Source organism: Sorex araneus, chromosome 3 (assembly GCF_027595985.1).
Source record: "Sorex araneus isolate mSorAra2 chromosome 3, mSorAra2.pri, whole genome shotgun sequence".
Lineage (NCBI taxonomy): Eukaryota > Metazoa > Chordata > Mammalia > Eulipotyphla > Soricidae > Sorex > Sorex araneus.
The window spans coordinates 140426086-140433215 of record NC_073304.1 but is presented as its reverse complement, the minus strand read 5'-3'; positions in this window follow the sequence as shown (position 1 = coordinate 140433215).

Here is a 7130-nt window from a genome sequence, read left to right as displayed (position 1 = left end):
GGGGAATGAAAGACACAGTGTTGAGGTTGGAGGCAGAAGAACATGTTTTACTGTAATCTAAAACTTCTCTAAAAATAAATTTTTAAAAACCCACATGGAAATGAAAGGGAAGAGAATAGTCAAAATAAACTTAAAAATGATAAAAGTTGGAAAATTCACACCTTCCCATCTTAAAATTTACTAGAAAACCACAGAAATCGGGAATATGTATGACTGAAATTATAAAACACACACACATATATATTATATGTGAATATAATAAAACTTAAAGTATATAAATAAACTCAGATCTTGTGTTAAATTAATTTTATGTAAAATGACAAGAAATTATAATGTTGATGTATGGTTGTGGTGGTGGAAGTTCATAGCCTTTTCAAGAAAAGGTACTAGGACAAATAAGTACCTAAAAAAAAGGGAGAAACGAATTTGAACTTAAAATTCACAGTATATAAGAGATAAAGTACAACTTTGTAAAACAATTTTTGTTAGACATTCTGTGCTTTACAATATTGCGAATAATTCTTTCTCATGTACAAAATTCCAAACCACATCCATCACCACTATACCATCTCCAACCCCAAGAACCCCAAAGCTCTTTCCTCCCAAACACCATCCCCCAATTCCACCCAACCACCACCAGCTCTTTGTCTGGAAACAGACAGTGTTGGTGGGGTTGTGTTGAAAAAGAAACCCTTACCCACTGTTGGTGGTAATGTCATCTGATTCGGCCTCTCTGAAAACAATATAGAGATCTACCCCCAAACAGCAATAGAACTCCAATACTAGATCACTTCTTGGAATATATTCAAAAGTTCAGCTTTTAGAAGAAAACAGCCTTATGTGGTCATGACTTTGTATTAATCAGTAGTTCTTTAGATGTTTTCCCAAAAACATGAGCAATATTGGAACACCATAAAAATTTTAAATGTGCTTTAAAAAAAAACCTACTGAAAAAGTGAAAAAAATTACAGGGTAAAATGCAATTATTTAACTATAAAAGGCTAGCATTTTTTTTTGAGGGCACACACCCAACCATGCTCATGGGTTACTCTTGCTATGCACTCAGGAATTACTCCTGGCAGTGTTCAGTGGACCAGGGGATCAAACCTGGATTGGCCAAGTGCAAGGCAAGTGTCCTACATACTGCACTATCTCTCCAGCCCCAGGCTAGCAGAGTTCTTAGTATAGGAAGAACTCATAACTATTAAAAAGACTATCCAATTTTTAAGAAGGCATATTTTTGAATAGATAGTTCTCCAAGTAAGCATACTTATGACCAGTAAGAATATGAAAGGTTGTGGGGGCTGGAGCGATAGTATAGCGGGTAGGGCGTTTGCCTTGCACGCGCCCGACCCGGGTTCAATTCCCAGCATCCCATATGGTCCCCTGAGCACCACCAGAGGTAACTCCTGAGTGCAGAGCCAGGAGTAACCCCTGTGCATTGCCGGGTGTGACCCAAAAAACAAAAAAAAATATGAAAGGTTGTTTTATAGCATTCATTATTTGAAAAATGCAAATCAAAATTACAATGAGTATTACTCACACCCAGTAAAATAACTGTAAACAAGACTAGAGAAATTAATATGTATTAATAAGAATATGAATAATCTCAGAAATATCTTACATTGCTAGTGAGAATGTTAAGTGGTGTGGATGCACTGGAAAACAATTTGTTAATTCCTTGAGACATTAAGCAGTTATTATAGTTATGATTCAGAAATTGCATATTCATAAGCATGTGTATGAATTTTCACTGAAGCACCATATCCAAGAGCCACGAAAAAGAAATATCCCAGTTATACAAGAGATGATGAATGGATAACCAAAATGTGGTAAGGTCGTCATGAATGGAATAATAATTATACATAAAAAGCAATTAATTATTTATGCTTTCTACAACATAAATGAACCTTGAAAACACTGGTTAAGTGAAAGAAGCCAGATATAATATTGTATGATATTTACAGTGGAATATATATTATGCTTTAATTTATATAAAATGTTCATAAAATGCAAATCCACACAGACATAAAGTAAATTAGTAGTTGCTGGAGACTCAAGGGAATGAATGTGAAGGGAGAACTAAGTATGAGGTGATGGCATGTTCCAGAATTCAATCATAGTGGTACAGGCAGATCTTTGTAAATATACTGATAATAACTAAATACTGTACTTTTGTTTTATTTTATTTCTGGTCGAAGGTGATGTTAGTAATTGGGAGTTCACTTCTGTCTTGGGGTTTAGGAACCACTCCCAGCCTCTCAGGGGTTCTCAAAGGACCAGTCAGTGCAGAAATAAAAACTGGAGTGCCCCCATACATGGACGTCTGTCCTTTGAGTCATAGCCACTCTTCCTGATTAGTGCACTTTAATAATGAGGATTTTTATAACTGATTGTGTTGGTTTTCTGCAGCTAAAAGAAGCACTAAAGCTTGTCTTCCTTCCTTCCTTCCTTCCTTCCTTCCTTCCTTCCTTCCTTCCTTCCTTCCTTCCTTCCTTCCTTCCTTCCTTCCTTCCTTCCTTCCTTCCTTCCTTCCTTCCTCTCTTTCTTTCATCTCTTTTTCTTTTTTTCTTTTTTTGGGGGACCACACTCGGTGATGCTCAGGGCTTCCTCCTTGTTCAGTGCTCAGATATCACTCATAGCAGGTTTCTCCATATGGGATTCAGAGATCAAACCCAGGTCTGCTGCATGCAAGGGAAGTATCCTACTTGCTGTATATCACTTGTCACCCTGGTCTTAAAGCTCTCTTTTATTCGAGAAGTCTTTAAAACAGTTGCTCTGCTGTGCTATAAATGTCTTGTGTAATCATCTGTTAAGGCACAGAGGAATCATTATATTTATAATAACTGAAAATGCAATCTGAAACATATATTTTGACATTTTTGTTTAAACTTTAAATTCTCAGCCACTCAAAATTATAAAGAATTTTCTTTAAAAAGCACTTTGAGTTATGTTGCTTTGAATATTTTTGTTTGTTTGTTTTGCCACACCTGGCAATGCTCAGGGTTCTTCTGGCAGCTCTGCACTCAGGAATCATTCCTAACAGTGTTCTGGAGGTCATTTAGTGTGTAATCTCCGGGAAACTAGGGAAAGCCAGTGGCTCTCTCTCTTGCCACCTGCATTCGGTGGTCTTGAGCCGCTTCACCACCCAGGATGGCCAATTCCATGGGCAGACAAAGGAGGCACCAAGGCCACCAGGCTGATTGATGACCAGTTGCCGCTTATTCCATTCTCCCCACGCGCCTGTTCCAGTCTCACTAAACTCCCCATTCTAGTCTCACACTGACCCTCATTCCTGTCTCCTCCTGTCTCTCCTGCTCATCTCTCTGCTCTTCATCATGTAGCCTTGGTCTCTCTCTCTACACACCTGCTCCTGTATTCTTCCCCTATGTTCATCTCCCTCTGTCCCCCTTCTAGTCTCTCCATCTTGCTGCCCTGGTCTCTCTAGTCTCCCCAACTCCCTGCATTGGGGATGGATATTACCCTGTCTGGTAGCACTATCAACATATCAAAAGTCCTTCCTGATCACCAATCAGGTTTAAGGGAAGGAAAGACCACCTAGGGGTATTTCTCCTCTCCTTAGTCCAATAACTCAATTAACATCTTAACTAACATCTTAATTCTACTTTTCATTATTATTTTGTATGGACATAGTAAGAGATACATTGAGATTGTAGGGTGACCCTCCTGGGGACATCTCACTATAGATCTCAGACTACAGTGCTCAGGCTAGATTAATATTTCCTAACCCTAGCAGGGTCCTACTCCAGTTATTAATTTTTGGATCATGACTGAGTTGTCTATGATCATGCTTTTAACTTATAGTTAAGAATTATGGCACTTTGGCCTGGCCCATTTCGATGCCAGTGTAGCTCACCGCTTGCCCTGGGTCCATCCGGTCCCTCGTCAGGACCCTGATTTGGAGTGCTAGAAAGTAAGGGCAACTGAGGCTTAAGTCAAGAGGACAGATACCCAGGGTGAATATCATTCAGAGTCAATTAACTCTCAAGTTAAAAAAGCATAGCATTAACTGTCTTCCTGTGTCTATACAAAAAAGACATTTCTCTGAATTAACTGTGCAAAAAAATTAAGAGAGAAAAGCAATATTTACCAGTTAACAGAGTCTGATTAGGAGATAAAAGTTATTGACCAGTTGGGGAAGTAGAGCACAAATAAAGAGGTTAAAAATTAACACAGAGGGAATGGTAGCACTGTGATAGGAGTAACCCAATAAACCTAAGCTCCTTGTGGCAAGTCAGAAAGGACAAACCAATGTTACCCTACAACTTAGGATGCCAGGAATCAAACCTTACCTACTTTACTATTTCTCCTGCCCAATGTTGTTTTGAATCTTGTAAGAATAAACTGTTCTTACACAATCTTTAAGAATTTTTTAAATACATAATACATACATATATAAATGTGTACATATACATATAAATATATAGTAGAAGACATATCCATGGCCAGAAGGACTGATCAATAGTTGTCAACCACAAGTGTATGTGGGGAGCAAAGGGTAGGTAAGAAAGAGAAGGGACCAGGATGACAAATGACAATAATAGAATAATAGCTGGAAATGATTAAAAGTAAGTAAAATGATATACTGGATAACCTCTCAGCATCTCAGTGTCTGTACTGCAAACCACAATGCATAAAAGAAAAGAAAGAGAGAGAGAGAAAGAGAGAGAGAGAGAGAGAGAGAGAGAGAGAGAGAGAAATAGAAGAAAAATGCCTGCATAGAGGCAGGCTGGAGGGGGTGGGGCAGAGGTGATGGGAAGGAACCTGGGGACACTGTTGCTGGGAAATGCACACTGGTGAGGGATGGGTGTTGGAACACTGTATGACCAAAACCAAATTGTAAACTGCTTTGTAAAGATCTATCTCATAGTGATTCAATAATAAAATTCTTTTAAAAATAATAAATCAATAAATATTAATTTGTATAGTTATGTTTGAATTAGGCTTGTCCGAATGTGTGGAGAGGGGCCTTGAGCATGGCTGTGGCTAGGCTCCAGAGGTCTTCCACTGTGGGAGCTCTGCTCAGGGTGCGGAGGGAAGCTGGAGCCCACCCCCTCTGAGGGGCCCTGGGGAAGACAGCCAGGTCCGAGACTCTGCGTCACTCACTTCCGGGAGCTTGGTTTTAAGTCTCTGGATGTTGCCATTGATGGGATTACAAGGGTGCTGGGGGCAGTCCCTGGGTGTGACTGCCTAGCTACTGGAAAATGGGAAATCTGGGTGGAAGAGGCCCAGTCCCGATTTGAACAGGCTTGGAGGTCTCATCCCCGGGTCCCACACACCTAGGTTTCTCTGCTGGTACCTCACAAGGTAGCTCACAAGATTTCCCATTTTCCAGTAGCTAGGTGGGTTTATAGCCTACTTCTCCCTCTGGGAGAGCCTGGCAAGCTACCGAGAGTTTCCTGCCCACATGGGAAAGCCTCACAAACTTCCTATGGTGTATTCATATGCCAAAACCACTAACAATGTTGGGTCTCATTCCCCTGACCCTGAAAGTGTCTCAAATGCGGCATCGTTGGGAAAGATGAGTAAAGAGAGGCTTCTAAAATCTCAGGGCTAGAACGAATGGAGATGTTACTGAGACCACTCGAGAAATTTAATGATCAATGGGATTATGACCATGATGACCATGACCATGTTTGAATTAAATATTTTTATCACACTTTTGAATCTACTTGTCTCACACAAAGTTGAAGGGTTAAAGTTGACATTCTGCTTTTAATTTGTTGCTATAACATTAAAAGTCCCACATGAGACTTTTTTATAGCTATGTATCATCAGATAATTAAAATTAACACAATTTAATAAAGTAATTTTTGTGTTATAGATGCTAAACATCAAAATTTTTCAGTACTATTTTACCTAAAATTATATTTTTGTTATACAGTGCATTATCCCTCACCCCCCAAATTCATATGGTTAAGCCCTCATCTCTCATGAGACTGTATTTATAGACCACCTTAAAGAAGTAACTATGGTTAGAAGAGGTTATAAAAGATTAATCTAATCTATAGAAGGTGAGTCCTTATAAGAAGAAGAGACACCAGAAGCACAGACATTGAGGAAAAGCCTTTGCAAACATCAGGTCAGGAAGAGAGACCTCAAAAAAACAAAACAAAACAAACAAACAAACAAACAAAAAAAACCTCAGGCACCTTGGTCTTGAACTGCCAACCTTCAGACGTATAAGAAAACAAACACATTTCTGTGGTTTATGCCACCCAGATGCGGCATTTTATTATGGCAGCTTGATCAGACCATAAACATAAACAATGATAAAGCTGATTGAATTTGGTATGAGTTTCACATTACTATTTTTTTATTCAGAATGTTAATTTAATTTTATTCATTTAAAAAATTACTGAATCACCGTGAGATATAGTTACAAAGCTTCCCTGTTTGAATTTCAGTCATACAATGATCAGACACCCAACCCTCCACCAGTATACATCTTCCACCACCAATGTCCCCTGTAACCCCCACTCCCCACCCCTCATCCTGCCTCTATGGCAGACAATCTCCCCTATACTCTCTTTTGTATTGCTCACTATGAATAGCATAAGACATCACGTGGCTGTGAGAGTGGCTGCATGCACTTAGAATTTTAAAATCTTAGATAATTAGGGTGTGGAGAAATCTCTGCAGCTAGCTGCTCAGTTCCCAGATTCTTTTGTGTGTCTCTGGATCATGGCGGTTAAGGAGCTTAACTAGCAGCTTGAGGCAGTTTGTGGGTGTGACCTCCAGGGTCCCATGGAGATGGGGAATGAGAGGGACTGGCCCATCCCCTATCCCTTGAGGCCTGGAGTTTGCTGTCACTGAACTCGAGTACCTGCACTTCTCCCTAGGTTCTGGAAGTTGGCAGCTGTTGGGATTTCTAGGGGGGCAGGTGGAGGGACAATGCCTGACCCCGTCTGAAGCACCCCAGTGAATTCAGCCTGGCTTAAAGTCCAGAGGCATCTCTGCAGCGAGCTACTCAATTTGGAGGTTCTTTTGTGTGTCTCTGGATTATGGCCTTTGTTTCTATCTTTCCCAGAGAAATAAACTATTGGCATATGCCCTGCAGGGTGTGCCTGCTCACCAATATGGAGACACGCCACTGGCCCTAACTTCGG